Below are 26980 nucleotides of genomic sequence, written 5' to 3'. Positions count from 1 at the left end.
TGTCTTTTCTAGTACAGTGCCTGTCTGGCATGTGGACAAAGGTCATTAAATGAGCTCTTGGTTCAGCTGACCTGAGAAGGATGAAGAAAAAAGCCAGCCGGGCGCGGTGGCTCACACCTGTAATCCCAGCACTTTGGGAGGCCGAGGCGGGTGGATCACGAGGTCAAGAGATGGAGACCATCCTGGTCAACATGGTGAAACCCCGTCTCTACCAAAAATACAAAAAATTAACTGGGCATAGTGGTGCGTGCCTGTAATCCCAGCTACTGAGGAGGCTGAGGCAGGAGAATTGCCTGAACCCAGGAGGTGGAGGTTGCAGTGAGCCAAGATCGTGCCATTGCACTCCAGCCTGGGTAACAAGAGCAAAACTCCGTCTCAAAAAAAAAAAAAAGCCAACTGAGAAGACAAAGAAGGACCGTAAGAATCTTTAAATTTGATGAATATCCTATCAAATACTTGGAATGATATAAGTAAATCAGATACTAGCTTTTGTGTGTGTGTGTGTGTGTGTGTGTGTGTGTGTGTGTGTGAGATGGAGTTTCATTCTTGCTTTTATCTCTCAGGCCCGAGTACAATGGTGCAATCTTGGCTCACTGCAGCCTCTGCCTCCTGAGTTCAAGCGATTCTCCTGCTTCAACCTCCTGAGTAGCTGGGATTACAGGTGCCTGCCACCACGCCCAGCTAATTTTTGTATTTTTAGTAGAGATAGGGTTTCTCCGTGTTGGCTAGGCTGGTCTTAAACTCCTGACTTCAGGTGATTCTCCTGCCTCGGCCTCTCAAAGTTTTAGGGTTACAGGTGTGAGCCACTGCACCCAGACTTTTTTTTTTTTCTGTGACAGAGTTTCACTCTTGTTGCCCAGGCTAGAGTGCAGTGGCTTGATTTTCGTTCACTGCAACCTCTGCCTCCCAGGTTCAAGCGATTCTCCTGCCTCAGCCTCCTGAGTAACAGGGATTATAGGTACCTGCCACCACACCTGGCTAATTTTTGTATTTTTAGTAGAGACAGGGTTTTCCTATGTTGGCCAGGTTAATCGAACTCCTTATCTCAGGTGATCTGCCCACCTCAGCCTCCCAAAGTACAGGGATTACAGGAGTGAGCCACCATGTCTGGGCCCGATACTAGCTTTTTATTTTTATTTTTTATTTTTGAGACGGAGTCTCGCTCTGTCGCCCAGGCTGGAGTGCAATGGTGCAATCTTAGCTCACTGCAACCTCCACCTCCCAGATTCAAGTAATTGTCCCACCTCAGCATCTCAAGTAGCTGGGATTAAAGGCACCCACTACCATGCCCAGCTAATTTTTCTATTTTTAGTAGAGACAGGGTTTTACCGGGTTGGCCAGGCTGGTCTTGAACTCTGGGTTGGGGCCAGGAGTTAAGACAGGGCGTGGTGTCGGTTAGGAGTGGCAGTAGGAGGTGGGCGGATGATGGGCTTGAGTGTGGGGGGCCAGTGAGTTGGAGAGTGGCCCCCACAGTCTGGAGAATGTCTTGTCCTAAAAGGGGGACTGGGCACGAGGGTATAATTAAAAAAGAGTGGGAAAAGGGGTGTCCCTTGAGGACACAGGCTAAAGAATGGGTTTGATTAGGACAGGAAGGTTTTCCGTCAATTCCCATGACTGAAACCTGGGAAGGTATGCTAGGTCCTGAGTAGGAAGGCGATACAGAATTGGTAGCCCCCGTTTCTACTAAGAAGGAAATGGACTTACCCGCTACCTGCAGCATTACCCTGGGCTCAGCAAGGGTGATGGGGGTCTTCAAATCTGGGCTGCGTCAGTTGTCCAGAAGGCCAAGAAGTTCAAGTGATGGGGTTGCTTCCTGTGGACCGGCCTGCCCTCCACATAGAGGTGTGGCCTGTAGTCTGGGACGGGTAATCACTGCGCCAATGTCCAAGCTGCTTGCAGTCTGGGCAGGGCTTGGTAGGTGGTCAGGGACATGGACACTGACGTGCCCAGTATCCCTCCTGACTGCACTTGAAACAGGGCCCAGGCAGAATGCCTCCGGAGTTCTTGGCAGGTTTTGATGGACCCCCTCCATCAGGCGCCTGGTGGGCTGCTGGCCTCAGGGTTGCCATAAGAGCTTGGGTTTGGAGGCTTACCTTTTGCTGTAGATGGGCCTGGCAGGTGGCCTCAGCCTTTTCCTCTTGGCCATTAAAAACTTTAAATGCCATGTTTACCAGGTCTCATATGGGAGTTTGGGGGCCCTCCTCAGCCTTTTTAAGTTTCTTCTAATGTCAGCTGCTGACTGAGAGATGAAATGGGTGGCTAGGATTGTAGCCCCTGGTAAAGAGGCCAGGTCTAGCCAGGTATGAAGGATTATAGCATTAGTTAATTGGTCGAGGAAGGCGTCGGGGTTTTCAGTAGGACGTTGAGTTATTTCCCTTAACTTATTATAATTAACTACCTTTTGCATGCCCCCTATGAGGCACTGTAGCATTTGGTCTTGGAAGTGGCGGCCATCCTGACCAGTTTGATAGTTCCAATTAGGGTTGGCCTTGGGGACCACTGCCGCACCTACTGGCATCTGATTATCTGTGAGATGTACCTGATCAGTGTGCGCCTGGGCCACTGTAAGGATGCAATCACACTCATCTGGAGTGAGGGTGGAGGACAAAATTACATGGGTATCATGCCAGGTGAGGTCGTAAGCCTGGGTGAGGTAGCGGAATTTCTGGTGTAAGCAGTAGGATTGGTGGAAAATGACCCCAGGTGTTTCTTAATGGTTGATAGATCAGAGAGGGAGGAGGGAACATGTGCTCGGACATCACCTTCCGCTCCGGCGACCTTGAGAAGGGGGCAAAGGAAGGAGGTTTTATCATTAGGAGCACGGTGTGAGCGAGTGTGAGCACTGACAGGAGAGGCTAAGTTGGAACCAGGAAGAGGAGGAGCTGAAGGGGGTGGGGGCTGAGGTTCCACATATGGCAGAGGATTTGTGGGTAGGATTCAATTGGCATACAGTTGAGGGGCAGTATAGAAGGAGAAGACGGAGGATAACCATTTTAGAGAAGGATGTGAGAAGACAGAAACAGAAACGGGAAGGGAAACGGGAAACGGCTGCCATCGAGAGAGGAGAGAGAGAGAGAGAGAGAGAGAGAGAGAAAGAGAAAGATAGGAGCAGAAACAGGAGCCGAGAATACAGCCAAATCTAGATTTGCTGCTCAGAATTCACTCACCTCTATGGAGTAGTCAGGAACGGGAACCGGCGTCCCAGTTCTCGTTCTGAGTACAAGGGTAACGGAGAAAGACCAGAGCAGAAAGACATCTCCTTGGTGCTTTGGCTTTCTGAACGGACAGGGGAAGCTCCTGGAGGTCTCCATGGAACTTCTAACCTGGAATGAGGAGGGGCCCTCCTGGCATGGCCGTGACTACGGACAGGAGTGCTCCTGGAAGTAGGTGGGGGTGCGGTTCCGAGCAGCAGGTTTAGGCGTCTTAACACTTGGTGACCAATGATGCCTCGGAGGTTGACAGATTCCTGGTTCAGCTTCTGGGTGAGGAGCCAGCCCTTCCCAAAAGGGAAAGGAAGAGGGGCTAGGCTCCTCCCGGGTTTTGGCACCAAATATAAGGTTTGAATGAGGCAACTGAGGTTCGAATGAGGCAACTGAGGCCAGTTATTGAAATAAAGAAATTTAATCGGCTCCTGGGCAAGGTTCTGTAGTCCGACACAGGGAGCCGGAGAAGTTGCGCTGACTTCCTGGGGCATGGGGTTTTTATGGCTATGAGGAATGAGCAACAGTTGGGTGCTCTGATTGGCTCCAGGGGAGTGGGATTGGGATGGGGTGGGCCGCTCTTGGTCGGCGGGTTGTTGGGCGGGTTTTCCAGTGCGAGAGCCGGCCAGGGATGCATCAGCCGGAGCCTTCCAGGGGAGTCATGCCGCAGAGCTAGGTGCTGAGTTGCAGAGCCTGGTGCTGGGTGCAGACTCAGGTGCTGAGTGCAGAGGTGGGTGTGTATGGCTTTCCGGCGAGGCAACTGGCCTTACATTAGTCATGACTATTAGGCATTTAAGTATGACACATTTTTAATCTTTTTTTTAAATCAGGAGATGATGTCACTGAAACCTTTATATTTTTAATCTATGACTTTCCCCCCATGACATCCGATGTAAATACGACACTATTTTAAAAAATATACATATCTGAATAATGAATTTTTAAAGTTTTTTTTTCTTTTTTCTTTCCTACAAAACATGAATGAGATTTTTTTCAGTTTCTTGAATTTTATTGTGTGTTCATCAAAATCATGGGTGATACTGTCAAAATAATTTTATTCTTAATGACTTTGGGAAACTATGCTTAGTTTTATGATGCTATTCTTGCTAAAACATTGTTAGAACTCTTCATTCCAATTTTTTTTTTTTTCTGAGATGGAGTCTCACTCTCTTGCCCAGGCTGTAGTGCAGTGGTGTAGTCTCAGCTCATTAGAACCTCCACCTCCCGGGCTCAAGCAATTTCCTGTCTCAGCCTGTGGAGTAGCTGGGATTACAGGTGTGTGACCCCACATCTGTCTAATTTTTTTTTGTATTTTTAGTAGAAGCGGGGTTTCACTTTGTTGGCCAGGCTGGTCTTGAACTCCTGACCTCATGATCCAGCATTTTTGTTGTTGTTGTTGTTTGTTTGGTTTCTTTTAGACAGAGTCCCGCTCTGCTGTTGCCCAGGCTGGAGTGCAGTGGCGCAATATCAGCTCACTGCAACCTTCATCACCTGGGTTCAGGCAATTCTGCCTCAGCTTCCCAAGCAGCTGGGATTACAGGTGTGTGTCACCACACCTCTGGCTAATTTTCATATTTTTAGTAGAGATGGGGTTTTGACATGTTGGCCAGGCTGGTCTCGAACTCCTGACCTCAGGCGATCCTCCTACCTCAACCTCCCAAAGTGCTGGGATTACAGGTGTGAGCCACCACACCCGGCCTTGTTCATTCTTTTACTTATTAATTCGACAAACATTTGTTGAGAATCTATATTTTCCCCAGGCACTGCAGGGGACATAAAGATGAAAAAGTCTAGGGCTTGTCATCCAGGAGCTCACTGAACGGTGGGTGTAACCCCTGGGTAGACTGTGACAATGCAGGTAGCAGGTGCTTCAGGGGAGGGGTGTGCTAGGGCCTGTGTCCTTGTTCAGACAGAAAGGGCTGCTTGGGGCCTGAAGGAGATAACAAAGGCAGCACGAAGGAGGAGGCAGTGGAGCTATTTCTTAACAGATGAGCTGGAATTCACCAGGAGGACTCAGGTGCTTCCCGGCACAGGGGAGTGAGAAAGAGCGAGTTCCACAGAGAGGAGTCATAGTTCAGTGTGCCGGGTGGGGAGAAGAAAGCTTGAATAACCTTGCCTGTCCTACTGAGATGATGGAAAATAATAGAAAGGTACTAGGAAGATTCACTCCGGCAGCAGAGAGGAAGGATTGGGTTAGGGGACAAGAAAGGAAGATGAGGTCTGAGGCTAGTGCTGTTCATTGCACAACATGGGTGTGGGGAGGCTCTGTGGGAGGTGCCTGAGGGGAACAGGCACACTCCCCCACTGATTCCTAAAGGGTGTTGAAAGGCTCTTGTTTTTCAACAATACAGGTGAGGTGGCTCATGCCTGTAATCCCAGCACTTTGAGAGGCTGAGGCGGGCAGATCACCTGAGGTCAAGAGTTTGGGACCACTCTGGCCAACACGGTGAAATCCCATCTCTACTAAAAATATAAAAATTAGCTGGCTCTGGTGGGGCATGCATATAATCCCAGCTACTCGGGAGGCTGAGGCGGGAGAATCACTTGAATCCAGGAGGTGGTGGTTGCAGTGAGCTGAGATTGTACCACTATACTTCCAGCCTGGGTGACACAGCAAGACTCCGTCTCAAAAAACAAACAAGCAAAACTATTGTAACTCTCAGAAATGTGTTAGAACTATCCATTACGGGAACTGTATATATATGTTGAAATGTAGCCCACAGTTCCATGTGCTCTTCGAGAGCATAACAGTTAAATATTTTTCATCAAGATGTAAAATGACAAACTAGTTTCCACCACCTTCCACCCAACCAGAACACATACTGCACCTTTGGCTCATCCAGGTGAGAACCACTGGTTAACCTAAGATATGGGCTGAGAAGGAAAGGAGGGAGGTGACCAGGACAGAGGAGTCATCCAATGGCTAGGGAATGATTATATATCTTCGTCAGTAATCTAAAGTGAAGGGAGAGGGGGAGGGAGGAGTGTAGGAGAATTCCTATACTTCCGGCTTGGTCACTAACTTTGGAAATTGCCTTTAGAGTTCCTGTATGGGCCAAGATCAGTTTCATTACTTTGTCATCTTTTTTACACATTCGAGAGAGCATGAACCAGTTTGGTAACCTACATGAATCACCACATTATTCTCTAATTGACTTTGGGATATTTATAAAAAAGGACCTACTTTAAAAGGGTAAATTTTGCCCCCAGTAAGGATTTGTAAGAGAACATGCCCACGCTCTGTTTTCTTTTTTAAAAAAAATGTTTTCTTCTCTCATGTGGAAATGGGAAAACATTTCTTAATTGGAGAAATTTAGTGAAAACTCAGTCTTTGGCTTATCCAATGGGCTTGCCATTCTGAAGAGGCTGGGACCTTTCGAGACCTAGATGTCTCTGGCTCGTGCAGTTTCCTCTGTCTGAAATGTCTCCACACGACCCCTCCTCCCATTTCCATCTTCAAGCTGGGAATCCTACACACCACACCCTTCAAGGCCCATGTTAAATGTCATCTCTTCTATCAGAACTTCCTAACACTCAGATGTTCCAGGCAGAAAAAAAATCCCTGCCTCTTTTGGATGGTTTTCCTTACTAGCCTGTGCATTATTTTAATGGAGGCCCCTCATACCCATCTCTGAGTTTCCATCATTCACACACCTGGGATACAGCTTTTTTTTTTTTTTTGAGACAGTTTCTCACTCTGTCACCCAGGCTGGAGTGTAGTAGTGTGATCATAGCTCACCGTAGCCTTGTAGCCTTGAATGCTTGGGCTCAAGAGACCCTCCTGCCTAAGCCTCGTCAGTAGCTAGGACCACAGGTGTAAGCCACCACACTTGGATACATTTTATTAAATTAAATTAATTAATTAACTAATTTTTTTTTTAGATGGAGTCTTCCTCTTATTGCCCTCAGCTCATTGCAACCTCTGCCTCCTGAGTTCAAGAGATTCTCCAGCCTCAGCCTCCCAAGTAGCTAAGATTATAGGTGCCCGCCATCATGCCCAGCTAATTTTTGTATTTTTAGAAGAGACGAGGTTTCACTGTGTTGGGCAGGCTGGCCTCAACTCCTGACCTCCGGCGATCTGCCTGCCTTGGCCTCCCAAAGTGCTGGGATTACAGGCATGAGCCACTGTGCCTGGCCCACACTTGGCTAAATTTTAAATATTTTTTTTTGTAGTGATGGAGTCTCGCTATGCTGTCCAGGCTCGTACTGAACTCTTGGCTTCTAGTGATCCTCCCACGTTGGCTTCCCGAAGTGCTGGGATTACAGCCATGAGCCACCATGGCCCAACATAAATTTAATTTCTTTGGTTGAGTTGTGGAGGATTCAGAAATGTAGTAGCCAACATTCCATCTGTCTGAGAGACTTGGAACCCAGAGGCTACCCACCATTAGGAGGCTACATGGAGGTGTCCAGCCTGGGGCAGAACCTCTTGGCACCTGGCACCAGCAACAGGTAGCCATCAGGAAGCACTGAAATGAAGGCAGGGTGAACTGGGGTTCAAGGCCAGGATAATTGCCTCTGGAAGGCCTGGAAAGGCAAGGGAGACAGGGACCAAGACAGGGACTAAGACAGAGACTTGGGATGGAATTGGGGTGTGGGGGAAGGGAAAGGGCTACTGGGATGGTTTAGCTGAGGATTTAGGGACCAGAGATAAGGCATTATCCAAAATGTGAGGAAAAGGTTGGGCGCGTCTGCCAGACGCAGTGGCTCATACCTATAGTCCAGCACTTGGGAGGCCAAGACAGGTGGATCGCTTCAGGTCAGGAGTTCGAGACCAGGCTGGCTAATATGGTGAAACCCCATCTCTACTAAAAATATAAAGATTAGCAGGGTGTGGTGGCACAGGCTTGTAATCCCAGCTACTCAGAAGGGTGAGGCAGGAGAATTCCTTGAACCTGGGAGGTGGAGGTTCCAGTGAGCCAAGATTGCACCACTGCACTCCAGCCCGGGTGACAGAGTGAGAGTCTGCCTAAAAAAAAAAAAGAGAAGGCTGGGTGTGGTGCTCATGCCTGTAATCCCAGCACTTTGGGAGGCTGAGGTGGCAAGATCACCTGAGGTCAGGAGTTTGAGACCAGCCTGGCCAACATGGCGAAAACCCATATCTACTAAAAATACAAAAAAATTTAGCTGGGCCTGGTAGCACACACCTGTGACCCCAGCTACTAGGGAGGCTAAGGCACAAGAATCACTTGAACCTGGCTGGCGGAGGTTCCAATGAGCCAAGATCATGCCACTGCACTCCAGCCTGGGTGACAGAGCAAGACTCTGTCTCAAGGGAAAAAAAAAAAGGAAAAAAAAAATAAGTGATGTGCCAAATTGTTGGTGCAGACTGCTGCTGTTATTACATTTTGGAAGAGCAGAGAATCATTAAATTCCATTAAAAAGATTTTTTTTATAGTGAAAAGATATACATATATTTAGAATTAGCCAGCTGGACTCAGTTTAATGATGCCAATTTTGTTGGCAACATCCAAAGCATCGTAATCAGGAGCCAGTTGAACATATGCCTTCTCTCCATCAGGCCCAATCAGGGTGTTGCCTTTGGCCACATCAATGTCATAGAGCTTCTTCACAGCCTATTTGATGTGGTGCTTGTTGGCTTCAACATCCACGATGAACACAAGTGTGGTGTTGTCTTCTAGCTTCTTCATGGCCGACTTAGTGTTCAGGGGAAACTTGATAGCATAGTGGTCAAGCTTGTTTCTCCTAGGGGCGCTTTTCCGAGGATCTTTGGGCTGCCTCTGGAGTCGAAGTGTATTAGGCTGCTGGAAGGTGGGTGACGTGCGGACCCTTTTTTTTTTTCACAGCTGTGGACACCTTTCAACACTGTCTTCCTGGTCTTCAGAGCCTTTGCTTGGCTTTGAGTTTAGGAGAGGCAGGACCTTCCTTCTTCACTTTTGGCTCTGTCTTGTGAAAAGGGAAAATTCCTTGAAATTTAAGAAGAAAATTTAAGCTAAATCTAGAACACGATTTAACATAACTTGGACACTTAGAGGCAAGCGGGAAAGAAATTCCAGGCATAAAGGTAGGAGTAAGCATGTGGTGTTTATTAATGGAGGGGCCTTTTGTGGCTGTGGGTGCCACCAGCAGGTGCGGGGACTATAGTAACCAGGAGATTGCAGTCTGATGGTAGAGATCTTCAAAAGGACAGAAGAATTCCTACCAGATGCAAAAGAAAATAGGGACCCTGGGCCAGGTGCAGTGGCTGACGCCTGTAATCCCAGCATTTTGGGAGCCCATGGCAGGTGGATGACCTGAGGTCAGGAGTTTGAAACAAGCCTGGTGAAACCCCATCTCTACTAAAAATACAACAATCGGGTGTGGTGGCACTCACCTGTAATCCCAGCTACTCAGGAGGCTGAGGCAGGAGAATCGCTTGAAACCGGAAGGGGGGTGTTGCAGTGAGCTGAGATCGCGCCACTGCACTCCAGCCTGGGTGACAAGAAACTCTGTCTTAAAAAAAAAAAAAAAAAAAGAAAAGTATAAAATAAAATAAAACAGAGGCCCTTATGCTTTCTGAGTGGGATGATAAGGACAGCCATTTGTTAGGGAGATGATGTGAGCTATTGATTGAAGCCTATGGATCCTGGAGTCCTGTAATTGCCAGAAAATTTTGATAAGTCAGAGCTAAAGGTGAGGTGGGAAAGACCTGTGGCCAGGTTTTCGAACTAGCATCTAAGTCAGTTTGTTTGCTGGGGAGACTTGAAACCACCAGATAGATTCACGTCTTCCTTGGAACATCAGATTCAGTTGGGAGATTTGGGGGGAAAATATATATTATATATTGAAAATGCAAACCCCAGATATCTGAGACAGGTCCCAGTCAATTTAGAAAGTTCATTTTGCCAAGGTTAAGAACACGTGGTCAGGCATGGTGGCTCACTCCTGTAATCCCAGCACTTTGGGAGGCCGAGGTGGTGGGAGGGTCACCTGAGTTCAGGAGTTTGAGACCAGCCTGACCAACGTGGTGAAACCTGTCTCTACTAAAAATACAAAAATTAGCTGGGTGTGGTGGGATTGATGGGAAAGTTAAGGAGAATTAGAACTTGTCACAGTGGCTGAAGGTCGTAGGCTAGCACTGACTGGGGCAGCGGAGCCAGGAAATCTCCCTCTATTTTGTGTTGACTTTTGTACTACTGCCATCAAATCAGGAATCCACTTAAAGGAAAAAAAGAAAACTCTCGAGTGTGGTGGTCACCTGTATTCCCTGCTATTTGGGAGGCTGAGGCAGGAGGTAAGGATGGGAGAATCACTTAAGCCCAGGAGTTGAAGGCTGCAGTGAGCTATGGTCGTACCAGTGCTCTCTAGCCTGAGTGACAGAGAAAGACCCTGTCTTAAAAACAAAAACAAAAACGAAAACCAAAAACTCAACTATGGAACTGTGGACATCACTCAATAGTGTTATTTTAGAACAATACCCAAATGTTATTTTATGCTGTGGTAAAATACAGCTATTGTTGTATTGAAGAAATAACGGCTATTTGATAATCAAAAATCCCTGTTACCTAAGACTTAAACTTGTGGACTTGAGGGGATTCTTAATGCAACAGCCCTCCTCAAGCAGTCATACAGATGCTAAGTTTTAGTTTTTCCTGGATTACCTAGAGAGGTTTAGAAGAAAATGGCTTGAGTGAAGTAGTGAAAATGAGAACAATTTGAGGTATAAAAGATTGTAGGGTATCATACTTATTTAGCCATGTTTTTCTCAGAACTTCAGGCTTTCTGCTCCCCACCTCTACTATTCTGAATTTTCACAACAGTATTACATGCCTGTAAGGTAAACAATATAGAATCATGTAAAGTAAAAAGTGATCTCTTTTCTTTCTTTTTCAGTATCCCTGACGTCAGGATTAGTAGCTGGTAACTATTGTGTATTTTTTTCTTTTTCTTTTTGAGATAGGGTCTCCTTCTGTCACCCAGGCTGGAGTGCAGTGGGACAATCATGGCTTAATGTAGCCTCGACTTCCTGAGCTCAATTGATCCTCCCACCTCAGCCTCCCAAGTAGCTAGAATTATAGGCATGTACCACTATGCCTGGCTAATTTTTAAAATTTTATGTAGAGACAGGCTCTTCCTATGTTATCCAGGCTGGTTTCGAACTCCTAGGTTCAAGTGATACTCCTGCCTTAGCCTCCCAAAGTGCTGACATTACAGGCATAAGCTACCTCACCAGTCCTGTTATATAATTTTAAAGGACATACTATGGGCCCGTAGGCAATTTCTCAGCCACTGGGAGACTCTAGAGATAATGGTAGGCTGAGTGTGGTGGCTCACACCTGTAATCCAAGCACTTTGGTGGTCAAGGCGGGCGGATCACCCAAGGTCAGGTGTTTAAGACCAGCCTGACCAACATGGTGAAACCCCTGTCTTCATTACAAAGAAAAAAAGAGAGATAATGGTAGACAAGGTTCTAGGCCTCCTACATCTTTCTCTTAACAAACATTCATCCATTCAACAAATACCTGAGTACCTCTTTTATGCCAGACATTGCTCAAGACATTGGGGTACCTCAGTGCACAACACTGACAATGTATTCATAGTGTATAACCTGTTCTGCAAATCCGTTGCCTTTGGCTGTACCTCTTAGACATCGCTGCATTTAGTTTTATTTATTTTTTAGAGACAGGATCTCACTATGTTGCCCAGGCTGCTTTTGAACTTTGGGCCTCAAGTGATCCTTCCACTTTGGCCTCCTAAGTAGCTGGGATTACAGGTGAAACCCTGTTGGTCAAGCTGGTCTCAAACTCCTGACCTAGTGATCCGCCCGTCTTGGCTTCTCAAAGTGCTGGGATTACAGGCATGACACACCACGCCTGGCCTCTTTTTTTTTAAAATTAATTAATTTTTTTGAGCCAGCTTCTCGCTCTTTCACCTAGGCTGGAGTGCAGTGGTGTGATCTTGGCTCACCACAACCTCCGCCTCCCGGGTTCAAGCGATTCTCCTGTCTCAGCCTCCTGAATAGCTGAGATTACAGGTGTGCACCATCACGCTCAGGTAATTTTTGTATTTCTAGTAGAGAAGGGGTTTCACCATGTTGGCCAGGCTGGTCTCGAACTCCTGACCTCAGGTGATCCGCCCTCCTTGGCCTCCCAAAGTGCTGTTATTATAGGCACGAGCCACTGCACCCTGCCTGCTTCTGTCTCTCTCTCTCTGTTTTTTTTATTTTTTTTGATAAGCCACTGCCTAGACACATTCTAGCTTCTGTCTCTTTAAAAAATATTTTTAGGCTGGGCATGGTGGCTTGTGCCTGTAATCCCAGCACTTTGGGAGGCCAAGGCAGACAGATCACCTGAGGTCAAGAGTTCAAGACTGCTCTCGCCAGGCGTCCTCGTGGAAGTGACATCGTCTTTAAACCCTGCGTGGCAATCCCTGACGCACGTCGTGATGCCCAGGGAAGACAGGGCGACCTGGAAGTCCAATTAATTCCTTAAGATCATCCAACTATTGGATGATTATCCAAAATGCTTCACCGTGGGAGCAGACAATGTGGGCTCCAAGCAGATGCAGCAGACCTGCATGTCCCTCCATGGGAAGGCCGTGGTGCTGATGGGCAAGAACACCATGATGCACAAGGCCATCCGAGGGCACCTGGAAAACAACCCAGCTCTGGAGAAACTGCTGCCTCATATCCGGGGGAATGTGGGCTTTGTGTTCACCAAGGAAGACCTCACTGAGATCAGGGACATGATGCTGGCCAATAAGGTCCCAGCTGCTGCCCGTGTTGGTGCCATTGCCCCGTGTGAAGTTACTGTGCCAGCCCAGAACACTGGTCTGGGACCTGAGAAGACCCCTTTTTCCAGGCTTTAGGTATCACCACCAAAATCTCTAGGAGCACCATTGAAATCCTGAGTGATGTGCAGCCGATCAAGACTGGAGACAAAGTGGGAGCCAGAGAAGCCACACTGCTGAACATGCTCAACATCTCTTTCTTCTCCTTTGCGCTGGTCATCCAGCAGGTGTTCACCAATGGCAGCATCTACAACCCTGAAGTGCTTGACATCACAGAGGAAACTCTGCACTCTTGTTTCCTGGAGCATGTCCGCAATGTTGCCAGTGTCTGTCTGCAGATTGGCTACCCAACTGCTGCATCAGTACCCCATTCTATCATCAGTGGGTGCAAACGAGTCCTGACCTTGTCTGGTTACACCTTCCCACTTGCTGAAAAGGTCAAGGCCTTCTTGGCTGATCCATCTGACTTTGCGGCGGCTGCCCCTGTGGCTGCTGCCACCATGGCTGCTCCTGCTGCTGCTGCAGCCCCAGCTAAGGTTGAAGCCAAGGAAGAGTTGGAGGAGTTGGACAAGGATATGAGATTTGGTTTCTTTGACTAATCACTAGAAAGCAACCAACTTAGCCAGCTTTATTGCAAAACAAGGAAATAAAGTCTTCTTTAAAAAGTAAAAAAAAAAAAAGAGTTCAAGACCAGCCTGGCCAAGATGGCAAAACCCCATTTCTACTAAAAATACAAAAATTTGCCAGGCATGGTGGCTGGCACCTGTAATCCTAGATACTAAGGAGGCTGAGACAGGAGAATTGCTTGAGCCCAGGAGGCGGAGGTGGAGGTTGCAGTGAGCCTAGATTGCACCACTGCACTCCAGCCTGCACAACAGAGCAAGATTCTGCAAAAAAAAAAAAAAAAAAAAAAAAAAAAATATATATATATATATATATCTCAATAGCTTTTGGGGTTTTCTGTTACGTGGATGAATTAAGTAGTGGCGAATTCTGAGATTTTAGTGCACGTGTCACTTGAGTAGTGTACATTGTACCTAATACGTAGTTTTTTAGCCCTAGACTCCCTCCTACCCTCTCCCTTCTCAGGCTCTAAAGTTCATTATGTTACTCTGTATGCCTTTGCGTAGTCATAGCCTAACTCCCACTTATAAGTGAGAACATACAGTTTTTGGTTTTCCATTCCTGTGTTAGCATAATGCCTAACTTAGAATAATGACTCCAGCTTCATCAAAGTTGCTGCAAAAGACATTATTTCATTTTTTTTATGGCTGAGTAGTATTTCATGGTGTATATATACCACATTTTCTTTATCCATGCATTAGTTGATGGGCATTTCGGTTGGTTCCATACCTTTGCAATTGTGAATTGTGCTGCTATAAATATATGTGTGCAAGTGTCTTTTTCATATAAAGTCTTCTTTTCCTTTGAGTAGATACCCAGTAGTGGGATTGCTGGATGGAATGGAAGATTTACTGTTAGTTCTTTTTTTTTTTTTTTTTTTTTTAAGAGACAGCTTTTCACCATGTTGGTCAGGCTGGTCTCGAACTTCTGACCTTGTGATCCACCCGCCTTGGCTTCCCAAAGTGCTGGTATTACAGGCGTGAGTCACTGTGCCTGGCCCTACTTTTAGTTCTTTAAGGAATCTCCATAATGTTGTCCATAGAGGTTGTATTAATTTACATTCCCACCAGCAGTGTATAAGCATTTCCTTTCCCCTGTGTTCATGCCAACATTTATTATTTTTTTACTTATTAATAATGGCCCTTTTTGCAGGAGTAAGATGGTATCTCATTGTGGTTCTAATATGTATTTCTCTAATGATTAGTGATGTTGAGCATTTTTTCCATATGTTTTGTAGGTCATTTGTATGTCTTTTTTTCAGAAATATCTATTCACGGCCCAGTGCAGTGGCTCACAGCTGTCATCCCAGCACTTTGCGAGGCCAAGGTGGGTGGATCACAAGGTCAGGAGATCGAGACTATCCTGGCTAACATGGTGAAACCCTGTCTCTACCAAAAATACAAAAAATTAGCCAGGTGTGGTGGCATGCGCCTGTAGTCCCAGCTACTCAGGAGGCTGAGGCACAAGAATCAATGGAACCCAGGTGGTGGAGGTAGCAGTGACCTGAGATCACACCACTGCACTCCAGCCTGGGTGACACAGTGAGACTGTGTCTCAAAAACAAAACAAAACAATTTATATTAATTGCCAAATTTTGATGGTATTATTTGTTTTCTTCTTGCTGGTTTGAGTTCCTTTTAGATTCTGAATACTAGTCATTTGTTGCATGCATAGTTTACAAATATTTTCTCCCATTCTGTGGGTTTTCTGTTTACTGTCCTTATTTCTTTTGCTGTGCAGAAGCTTTTTAGTTTAATTAGGTCCCATTTCCTTATTTTTGTTTTTGTTTTTGTTGCCTTTACTTTTGGGGGTCTCAATCATAAATTCTTTGCCTAGGCCAATGTCTAGAAGAATTTTTTCAGTGTTGTCTTCCAGAATTTTTATCATTTCAGGTCTTAGGTTCAAGTCTTTGATCCACCTTGAGTTGATTTTTGTATAAGGTGAGAGATAGGGGTACACTTTCATTCTTCTACCTGTGAGCTTGCCAGTTTCCCCAGCACCATTTATTTATTTATTTATCTATTTATTTGAGATGGAGTTTTGCTCTGTTGCCCAGGCTGGAGTGCAATGGCACGGTCTCAGCTCACTGTAACCTCCGCCTCCCAGGTTCAAGCGATTCACCTGCCGCAGCCTCCCAAGTAGCTGTCATTACAGGTGCCTGCCACCACACCTGGCTAATTTTTGTATTTTTAGTAGAGACGGGGGTTTCACCATGTTGGCCAGGCTGATCTCAAACTCCTGACCTCGCCCAGCACTACTTATTAAACAGGTTATGCATTCCCCAATTTATGTTCTTGTGTGCTTTGTTGAAAAGCAGTTGGCTTTTCTAGCATCAATGACACAAAACACTAATTTGCTTTAATGACCAGATGTGCAATTTAAGCAAATAGTTGGAAACCACCTCCACTTTGAATTTGTACAAACTCTTTCAGGACCTTAAATCGATTCAGTTATGTCCAGATCAAATAGCACAGTCTAAAAACTATTTGATATAATTTTCAGAGTTATAAAAGGGAACTTTTTTACCTTATCAAATTATTATTTTATAGAATTCTGCCTCATAGGTGAACTGCTAATCGAGTCATCTCTCTCTAAAATAGCCAAATCACCTGCATTGTGAATTTTAGACTTTAGTTAAGCACCCTAAAATTGTTGGTCACCTGTCAAAATGATTCACTTTTCACAGCCATGTTTCACAGCAAAATATTTGATATGCTATTGTATATGTATCCCCAGAGGTTATTATAAAGGATATAAAGAATGACACAATGGGCATGGACTGCTATTTATTTGCAACATAAAGGAGGCTAACTGTGAAATCACTACTGTATTTGGACTTGGAAATTAGAATGAGTCATTTGCTAAAGAGACAGGCCCGTTCAAGACGGATGGCATCTGACAGGGCATGCTTGGCTCTTGCTCTTGAACTTCTCTTCCTCCAAACAGCAGAACCCCAGCCTTCCAGCCAAACACTGCTCCTCCAGGCCACCCCTTCTCACGGCAGCCTCAGTGCCTCAGCCTCCTCAGCCTCTTCAGCCTACTAGCTTCTTCGGTTTCTTCAGCTTCTTCAGCCTTCTCTGCCTCTCCAACCTCCACAACCTTTTCTGCGTCTTTGGAGTCTCAGCCTCTTTGTCTCCTTGCATCCTCAATCTCTGACATCTGGAGCCTCAGCTCCTTGGCCTCCTCCATTCTCATTGGCTTTCACAGTCTGGACCTCCCTCCCTTAGCCTCCTTTTTGATTTATCTGGGTATTTGAATGAATGCTTTGCATTTATTTCTGGTCGGAGGAGGACAAGATCCTGCCACTCTTCTCCTCCCACAGGTCTGTAGATGTGCATTTTGCAAGGAAAACCAAGTTTTCAACGAAGTTTTCATTTTCCTGAAGACTTGAGGTCAGAGTAGGGACTGATGGTGCTGGCAGTGAAGCCCGTGTGTGGTGGGATAAAAACCCTCACTGCCAGTGGCTCATCTAGGAAACCACCTAAAGGACTGACACCTAGACTTCAGCTGACATCTGGGGTCCTGGTCTACCAGGACATCCTCAACTGCTCCTTGATTTCTCAGAAGTCACTAGGGAGTAAGCTGATGCCAAAGAAGAGTGTCAACAATCAGACCTTGGAGGCCAGGTGCAGTGGCTCATGCTTGTAATCCTAGCACTTTGGGAGGCTGAGGCAGGTGGATCACGAGGTCAGGAGTTCGAGACCAGCCTGACCAACATGGTGAAACACTGTACTACAAAATACAAAAATTAGCCAGGCATGGTGGCACGTGCCTGTAGTCCCAGCTACTTGGGAAGCTGAGGCAGGAGAATTGCTGGAACTTGGGAGGCGGAGGTTGCAGTAAGCTGAGATCACGCCCCTGTACTCCAGTCTGAGCAAGAGTGAGACCCCATCTCAACAAAATAAATAAATAAAAAATTCGAAATCAGGCATTGTGACCTGACAAACAGTAGCTAAGTGTATATATGGTGGTTAGATTAACCTTCTTGGAACTCCTTTATCTTGAATGAAATTACCATATTTAGCCAGAGTTCAATGTGTTTACCTTTGCACATAACATTGCTGAGAGAAGCTCCAAATTTGATTCTGCACCCCCCGCACCGCTTTTTTTTTGAGACGGAGTCTTGCTCTGTTGCCCAGCGGGGAGTGCAGTGGTGCAATCTCAACTCACTACAAACTCCACCTCCTGGGTTCATGCAATTCTCCTGCCTCAGCCTCACAAGTAGCTGGGATTACAGGCTTCCGCCACCATACCCAACCAATTTTTATAATTTTAGTGGAGATGGAGTTTCACCGTGTTGGTCGGGCTGCTCTTGAACTCCTGACCTCGTGATCTGCCCATTTCAGCCTCCCAAAGTGTTGGGATTATAGGCGTAAGCCACTGCACCCGGCCCTTTTTTTAAAAATTGAGAAAGAGTCTTGCTCTGTGCCCAGGCTGGAGTGTAGTGGCACGATCTCAGCTCACTGCAACCTCTACCTCCTGGGTTCAAGCGATCCTCTCTCCTCAGTCTCCTGAGTAGCTGGGACTACAGTTGCATGCCACCACTACTTTTTGTATTTTTAGTAGAGATGGGGTTTCACCATGTTGGCCAGGCTGGTCTCAAACTCTTGACCTCAAGTGATCCTCCTGCCTTGGCCTCCCAAAGTGCTGGGATTATAGGCATGAGATCACCCCTGGCTGATTCTGTCCCATTTTGAGGCACATGCATTTGCTGAACTCTCTTCTTAGTCCACAATGAGAGCCTATTTGAATAAAATACATATGGATAAAATGTTGATAATAGTTCTGTTTATTTTCTTTATTTGTACCTTTCAGTATTTGCTATAATAAAAAATGTATGAAAGTTTAGCAAGCATTTACTGTGTTTTGAGACATTGTATAATATATCTTTAGGGTTTTCTTTCATTTATACTCGAGTTTACTAGCCTTGGTTCATCTTTTTCCTCCCTATACCAAGCCACCAGATCAGCACTTTTTCTGCCCTGGGAACCACATGTCACCCCTGCTTTCCCATCAGCTGGCCCCAGAGCCCTCTAGGTTTTCATCTCCTCCTTTTCTTTCTCATTCCCCACAAACAGTTCTTCCCTGCTTCTGGAATATGAAGGAGGGACTCAGGCCTAGAACCCAGAGGTTACTGTGGCTGTCAATCTAAGAACATCATGAAAACCTACCAGGCAGGAGGAATCCCCTGTTTTGTGGGCTTCCTGTGTGCACATGTCTCCTGCATTGGGCCGTGAACTCCTTAAGGGCTGTCTCTATGCTACCTGCCTTACCACTCCCACAGCTCCTGGCAAAGGTAGGCCCTTAATACAGTTTTTTTTGTTTGTTTTTTAAGACAGTTTCACTCTTGTTGCCCAGGCTGGAGTGCCATGGCGCAATCTCTACTCACTGCAATCTCTGCCTCCCAGGTTCAAGTGATTCTCCTGCCTCAGCCTCCCAGGTAGCTGGGATTACAGGCGTCCGCCACCATGCCTGGTGAATTTTTGTATTTTTAGTAGAGACGGGGGTTTCACCATGTTGGCCAGCCTGGTCTCGAACTCCTGACCTCAGGTGATCCACCTGCCTCAGCTTCCCAAAGTGCTGGGATTACAGGCGTGAGCCACTCTGCCTGGCCAGTACAGTCTTAAACTTAATCATACCATCGTTTCCATAGGCCATATGAACATATTTCTTTTTAGACCATAGACTCTCTGAGAGCAGAAGTCATGTGACATAGGTCTTTCTGTAACTTGGCACTGGCTCAGCTGCTGTATTGTGGGCATATGGTAGTGGTCAGTAAGTGAAGGGGTGGGTGGAACTACTGGGTCAATAGAACTGAAAAGAGAACTTAAGTGAAAACTTTCAGGATGAAGACCACATGGAATTGTTTTCTGAAACCCTGTCATTTTTTTCTCGTAGGCTGGGAGTATTGTTAGTATAAAAGTTTTCTTGAATCTGAAAGTATGAGATGAGTCATGGTTAATAAACAGGGATAGCCAGCAGCAGCAGGTAAGCCACATTTGGGTGACAATAGTCAGCGTATGCGTTTGATGAGAGTGAGGTTGTATGGGGACATGTCCTAACAAAGGAGGCGGACCTGAGACACTTGGAGGAATGACTCAATGTCACCCAGAAACAGAAATAAGGAGTGGTGGGAGGAGAAGGGACATACAGTTGGCATGTGATTTCTGGCCTGAAAAATCAAGGTTCTTTCTGCCATATAAACAGAAACGTGGAAATATAAGTTAGTTTGTGGTGCAAGATTAGTTTGTGTCCTTGAACTTTATATTTTTAGTAGAGACAATGAATGAACATGGGGTTTCACCATGTTAGCCAGGCTAGTCTCAAATTCCCGACCTCGGGTGATCAGCCCGTCTCAGCCTTCTGAGGTGTTGGGATTACCGGCATGAGCCATAATTATTAATTATAATTAGCTGTGTCCATAATTATTAAATAGGAGCTGTACTTGCTCTTTGTGAGGAAATGAGATGCTGAAAGCACTTTGTAAACTAGGATGGAACAGATGATGGCAATGTGTTAGTGATAACATTATCATTTTAATTATATTTAAATACATCCTGCCAGCTGGTAGAATAAAGACCTGAAGTGCTACCTGGGATGCAAAGGGAAGGCCGAGTCACCTGAGGAAGCAGGCATGAATGGGGGAGAGGCAGAGGAGCCAACAGATTTTTAGGAATGTGAAAGAAAATAGTTTCTTTCAAAGGAATCCAAGGAGCAGTGAGAACTCCAAGAGAAGTTTGGATAGTGCAGTGTGGTAGAAACCAAGACTGTGGGGAGTTTTCAGAAGGAAGAAATGTTCAGCAGTGGCCGGGTGCGGTGGCTCATGCCTGTAATCCCGGCACTTTGGAAGGCTGAGGCGGGCAGATCACTTGAGTTTGGGAGTTCAAGAGTAGCCTGGCTAATATGGTGAAACCCTGTCTCTACTAAAAATATATAATTAGCCAGGCCATGGTGGTGTGTGCCTGTAGTCCCAGCTACTCGGGAGTCTGAGGCAGGAGAACATTTGAACCCTGGAGGTGGCGGTTGCAGCCTGGGCGACAGAGCGAGATTCCATCTCAAAAAAAGAAAAAAAAAAAAAAAAAAAGAAATGTTTAGGAGTGTGATGTGTTGCAGAGAGGTTGAGTAAGGAAGGTGATTATTATTATTGAGACAGATTTTCGATCTTTTGCCCAGGCTAGAGTGCAGTTACATGAACTTGGCTCACTGTAACTTCCGCCTTCTGGTTTCAAGCGATTCTCCTGCCTCAGCCTCCCGAGTAGCTGGGACTACAGGCTGCACTACCATGCCCAGCTAATTTTTGTATTTTTAGTAGAGACGGGGTTTTACCATGTTGACCAGGATGGTCTTGATCTCATGACCTCGTGATCCACCCGCCTTGGCCTCCCAAAGTGCTGGGATTATTGGCGTGAGCCACCGCGCCTAGCCAAGAAGGTGATTAAACTTCATTGCTTTTGGCTTGACGGAGAGAACCCAGATTTTGTATATTTTGGAGGGGTGGTTGGGACTAGGTTGTAAGGTACCCGATGAAAGGAATGGTGGCTTTAGGTATCATCACAACTGTAGGTCCTTCACAGCCAAATAAAGATAGCTTCATAGAATTTTTTAACTCTCATTCCAAAAAAGGATTTGGACCAGCAAATCAGGGAGAAGTAGTTCAAAAAAGGCAGAAAGATTAGCTGAGAATGTTTGGAAGGTGCAGGAAAGTGGGAGAGGAGAGAGAGGAGACTCTTGATCTGTGACAGAAGGTGACAATGACCAAGAGGAGGGCATAGCTTTACAGATTCGAGCTTAAGAGGCTGGGAGAAAATGTGAGGTGAGTGTAGGGTGGTGATGGTTGTGGGGAAGGGGAGGGAGGGCTCATAAAGGATGTTTGGAGGATCTCAGAGCATTGGCAGAGCACAAGAGAGGCAGACGGGAGGGAGGCCGCCCACTGAGTGCAGAGCAAAGGAGAATTGGCTAGAATTGGGCAGTTTAAGACGAGAGGCTGTGAAATTGTCCTGGAAAAAAATACTAGATATTGAGCAAATGTTTCTTGTAGTATAAAAAGCATACAAAAATTGGAAAATACAAATATTCTTTTTCTTTCTTTCTTTTTTTTTTTTTTGAGACACAGTTTCACTCTATTGCCCAGGCTGTAGTGCAGTGGCCTGATCTTGGCTCACTGCAACCTCCGTCTCCCAGGTTCAAGTGATTCTTGTGTCTCAGCCTCCAGAGTAGCTGGGACTACAGGTGCATGCCACCATACCCAGCTATTTTTTATATTATTAATAGAGATGAGGTTTTGCTATGTTGGCCAGGCTGGTCTCAAACCTGACCTCAAGTGATCCGCCTGCCTTGGCCTCCCAAAGTGCTGAATTATAGGGGTGAGCCACCATGCCCGGCTCAAATATTCATTGTTCATAACCAACTAAAAACTGTTAATTTTTACACAAATCTGGAAATATATACTAACCAGATCCTTAATAAATGCTGGTTGAATTAAGGTCTGTTTATTAGATTTCAGCTAGGCATTGAACTTATTTCTGAATACAGCTATGTGGCTGTGTATGTGTGTGTTTCTTTTAAGTTGCTGCAGTTGGCATTCTATTTTTTTTTTTTTTTTTTGCATACTCAACTCAGACCTAATTGTGTCAATAGCTTTGACCCAGGGGTCTGCTTTGAAGAAGCTGGCAGCCCTGGGCTGACATGCTTTCCAATGCCCCCTCTCCTCTCTGGGCAGAGGGCCTGAGATTGGGCAGTCTTCATGGGCTATTTGTTGCTTCCATCACCTGCCTCATCTGCTGCCACAGGGCTGAGCTTTGCTAACACATAAAATGACTTTTTTTTTTTGAGATGAAGTCTTGCTTTATCACCCAGGCTGGAGTGCAATGGAGTGCAACCTCTGCCTCCCGGGTTCAAGTGATTCTCCTACCTCAGCCTCCTGAGCTGGGATACAGGCACACGCCACCATGCCTGGCTAATTTTTGTATTTTTGGTAGAGATGGGGTTTCACGATGTTGGTCAGGCTGGTCTTGAACTCCTGATCTTGTGATCTACCCACCTCAGCCTCCCAAAGTGCTGGGATTACAGGCATGAACCACCGCACCTGGCCCCCCCTGCTTTTTTTTTTTTTTTCTTTTTGAGACGGAGTCTTGCTCTGTTGCCCAGGCTGGACTGCAGTGGCTTGAACTTGTCTCACTGCAACCTCCACCTCCCAGGTTCAAGTGATTCTCCTACCTCAGCCACCCCGAGTAGCCGGGACTACAGGTGTATGCCACCATGCCTGGCTAATTTTTTGTATTTTTAGTAGAGATGGGGTTTCTTTTTTTTTTTAATTTTTTTTAAAAAATTTTTTATAAAGATGGGGTTTCACCATGTTGGTCAGGCTGGTCTTGAACTCCCGACCTCAGGTGATCCGCCCACCTTGGCCTCCAACGTGCTTGGATTACAGGCGTGAGCCAGCACACCCGGCCAAGATGGGGTTTCTATGTCTAGCCAGGATGGTCTCGATCTCCTGACCTTGTGATTCGCCTGCCTCAGCCTCCCAAAGTGCTGGTATTACAGGTGTGAGCCACATCGCCTGGCCTAAAATGACTTCTTACTAACATGTATTTGAAAGGCTGAAAAGTGAGTCAGGGTCCTGGCTTGCTGATTGGACAGCAGTGGTTGCCCCATAGCCCTGTATGGGCTGCCTGGGGCCTGCCGGTATCTGTCCTGATGCTGCTGTAAGTCAGATGTTGCAGCAGCCTGGCCCACCTTGCCATCAGTGCTACATTGCTAAGGTACCAATGTTCTGCCTTCCCATTCTGCCCATCTTCCAGGCACATCCCTGGAACCGAACCCTTCTTGCCAACCCTCTCCTTCTTGCCCCAGACTTCACTTTCCTATATAAACAAAGGCTCTTCTACTGTCACTCCCTTCGGGAACACTCTACCTCTTTCTTTTCCCCTGAGGATATGACCTAAGTCCTCCTACCACAGAACTGAGAGTGGGGCTGAGATTGGCTTTCTGCTTGCTCTCCCTGCCTCCTAACAAAACCATGTGCCACTGGGCTTAGCCCCTCCCTCCACCTGTCTCCTGAGCTTTTCTCCATGCTCACTGAAGACGTTGACATTTGCTTTGTAGACTTTCCTTCTCGACACTGAGTCCTGCCATGGTTCTGGACAACTCTACCTTTCATGTGGTCTTTACTATCCCCTCCCCTTCCCTTCACAGGCAAGCTTCCTGCATAACTGTCTTCACTGTTTTAGTTCCTGTTCTCTCCTCAATCTTCTTCTTCTTTTTTTGAGACCGAGTTTCGCTCTTGTTACCCAGGCGTGACCTCGGCTCACCGCAACCTCCGCCTCCTGGGTTCAGGCAATTCTCCTGCCTCAGCCTCCTGAGTAGCTGGGATTACAGGCACGCACCACCATGCCCAGCTAATTTTTTTTGCATTTTTAGTAGAGATGGGGTTTCACCATGTTGACCAGGATGGTCTCGATCTCTTGACCTCGTGATCCACCCGCCTCGGCCTCCCAAAGTGCTGGGATTATAGGCTTGAGCCACCACTCCCGGCCTCTTTTTTTTTTTTTTTTTTTGAGATAGAGTCTTGTTCTGTCACCAGGCTGGAGTGCAGTGGGGCAATCGTGACTCACTGCAACCTCCGCCTCCCAGGTTCAAGTGATTCTGCTGCCTCAGCCTCCTGAGTAGCTAGGACTACAGGCATGCACCACCACACCCCGCTAATTTTTGTATTTTTAGTAGAAATGGGGTTTCACCATGTTAGCCAGGATTGTCTCAATCTCTTGACCTCGTGATCCACCATTTTGGGCCTTCCAAAGTGCTGGGATTACAGGTGTGAGCCACTGCGTGCGCCCTCTCCTCAACCTTCTATAACCTGGCTTCTGACCTATCATCAATCCGCAATGAAATGCTGAGTCATCAATCTAGCCCCATGTGGACAAAACAAATTGGCACTTCCCTTCATCATTTTGTTTATGCTCCCTGCTGGCTGTCCCTTCATCTGTTAGCTTCTCCTGTATGTCTCTCCTCATTGCTGTCAAATCTCAGGTAGCTCCTTTCCCATATTGGCTTCCTTTGGACTCTCATTCCCCAAATGCCGGAATCTCTGGGTTTATTCTGTACCCTGCTCTTCCCATTACTATGTGCTTTCCTTCGGTGACCTCATGTGCTCTTCTAGCTTCAACGACCAGGGACATATTGAAAATTCATAAGCCTCTAGCTCTCTTCAGACTTCACTTCTGAGTTTCAAACCATACACTCAATTGTCCCCTGGACGCCTCCAGTTAAATTTCCCTCATGTACCTCAGACAGAGCTTCATCCTAACAAAGTAAATATCTTTTCAGCCAAACTTCTTCCCTTGGATTCATTGTATTGTCATCACCTAGGATCTCAGCCTTTTTCCCTCATTTCTAGTTAAGTTATCAACTTTAGTGAGAGGAGGTGGTAGGGCTGGTCTCCGGGAGACATGCAGTAGATTGGGGGCTCCTAACAGTGAGGACAACCACCTGGCAGAAATGGTGTTAGGGTCCAGACTTCTAATGACAGAGAATAAAGAAAAAAAAAAAAAAAAAAAAAGAAATGGTGTTAGGAAGATGGCCCAGTGAAGGAAGGGTGGCTATGGGTGATGCTTCCAATCTTGTGTAAATTTTACCGAGCTGCTGAGTGATGCAGGTTCTTCCAGTTCTCAAGGAAAAAGGAACAGAGTGGCTGGGCGCTTTGGCTCACGCCTGTAATCTCAGCTCTTAGGGAGGCAGAGGCGGGAGGGTAGCTTGAGCCCAGGCAATATAGTGGGACCCCAGTTCTCCACAAAAAGGAAAAAAACAAAAAGACATAAAAAGAAAAAGCATAAAAGGAACAGAGCTTGCCTGTGTCAGAACAGGAACAGGGACAGAGAGAAGTCCAAAACAGTTAGGTTTGAAAGCAGGAGGGCAAGTGTAACTGGATCTCTGAGGGCTAAGGGGGTTCTAAGTGATTTCGGGTTACGCAGGTCCTATTTACAGGTTCTATGTTTGTAATGTCTTCCCAACCTGTTTTTTTCCTCAGCAGCCTCCAGGCTGCTACCCACACCCAAGTCTTGTTCTGAAAGCAAATTATTATTATTATTATTATTATTATTTTAGAGGGGTTTTACCATGTTGGCCAGGCTGGTCTTGAACTCCTGACCTCACGTGATCCGCCCGCCTCGGTCTCCCAAAGTGCTGGGATTACAGGTGTGAGCCACTGTGCCTGGCTGCAAATTATTTTTTCTTTGTTTTTTTTTTTGAGACGGAGTTTCGCTCTTGTTACCCAGGCTGGAGTGCAATGGCAGGATCTTGGCTCACCGCAACCTCTGCCTTCTGGGTTCAAGCAATTCTCCTGCCTCAGTCTCCCGAGTAGCTGGGACTACAGGCGCGCGCCACCATGCCCAGCTAATTTTTGTATTTTTAGTAGAGACGGGGTTTCACCATGTTGACCAGGATGGTCTCGATCTCTTGACCTCGTGATCCACCCGCCTTGGCCTCCCAAAGTGCTGGGATTATAGGCGTGAGCCACCGAGCCCGGCCTGTTTTGTTTTGTTTAGCTGGAGTGTTGCTTTTGTTGCCCAGGCTAGAGTATAATGGGGCGATCTCAGATCACTGCAACCACTCCCGGGTTCAAGCCGTTCTTCTGCCTCAGCTTTCCGAAGGGCTGGGATTACAGGCACCAGCCACCAAGACTGGCTAATAAGCAGTAGGCTGTTTAACCTGGAAGACTTTTAACATTTAAACAGCAGGCCATTTAATTGTGGCGTTTCACATGCTAAAAAGTGCATGGAGCTCCAGGTGGCCAGTGCAGTGTTGCTGGCCCATTTGGCAGTGGGAAAATTCTGGGTATCCAGGAGTGCGTGTGACCAGCCCTCACACCAATCTCAAACTGCCTATCATCTGCAGAACCCACTAGATCAGCGTGCTTCTGGCCTTGACCCACTTGGTGGTTACCTATAGCCACTAAGAGGTGGGCAGATAGATAATTTTGGTAAGTGGTTTTTCGGTTAGGGACTGCATGGGTTATGTCCGTTTAGGTTGTTGTGTTTTTGTGTGTGTGCATGGGTGGGGGAAGGGAGGAAGGAGGCCAAGTGTGCATCCCTTCTACAGAGACGCCTTCCAAATCTCCATAAGGGGCGTTCGCCTCCTCACCCTCTCTCATCCCCTTATTCTCTTACACCTATCACGACTTGATTAACGCCTGTCTCCCTCGCTAGACCGCCAGCTGCAAGAGGTAAGCCATCGATGGCATTCCGGTTCTTTCTGACAATCCCCCTCCCCAGAAGGATGCCTGAGGCATAACAAGTGTTCCAGAAATACTTCTTCCGCAAGCGCCCTGGGCTGGTCTGGATGGACTGAGCGCCCGCTGAGCTGAGGGGACCCGGGGGGACCCCAGGGGGACTCTGGCCGGCCCTGTCGCCCCGCCCACCACCGGCCGGGGC

General features: G+C 46.6%; 2 pseudogenes; one reads left to right on the top strand and one right to left on the bottom strand.

Annotated features, from left to right (window-relative positions):
• Positions 1 to 8623: 8623 nt before the first annotated feature.
• Positions 8624 to 11791, bottom strand: LOC144577232 (large ribosomal subunit protein uL23 pseudogene; annotated as a pseudogene).
• Positions 11792 to 12509: 718 nt separating this feature from the next.
• Positions 12510 to 13528, top strand: LOC100391854 (large ribosomal subunit protein uL10 pseudogene; annotated as a pseudogene).
• Positions 13529 to 26980: the final 13452 nt, after the last annotated feature.

This window comes from Callithrix jacchus, chromosome 8 (assembly GCF_049354715.1).
Source record: "Callithrix jacchus isolate 240 chromosome 8, calJac240_pri, whole genome shotgun sequence".
Lineage (NCBI taxonomy): Eukaryota > Metazoa > Chordata > Mammalia > Primates > Cebidae > Callithrix > Callithrix jacchus.
Note: the sequence above shows the minus strand (reverse complement) of the source record. Positions and strands in the feature narration are given on the sequence as shown.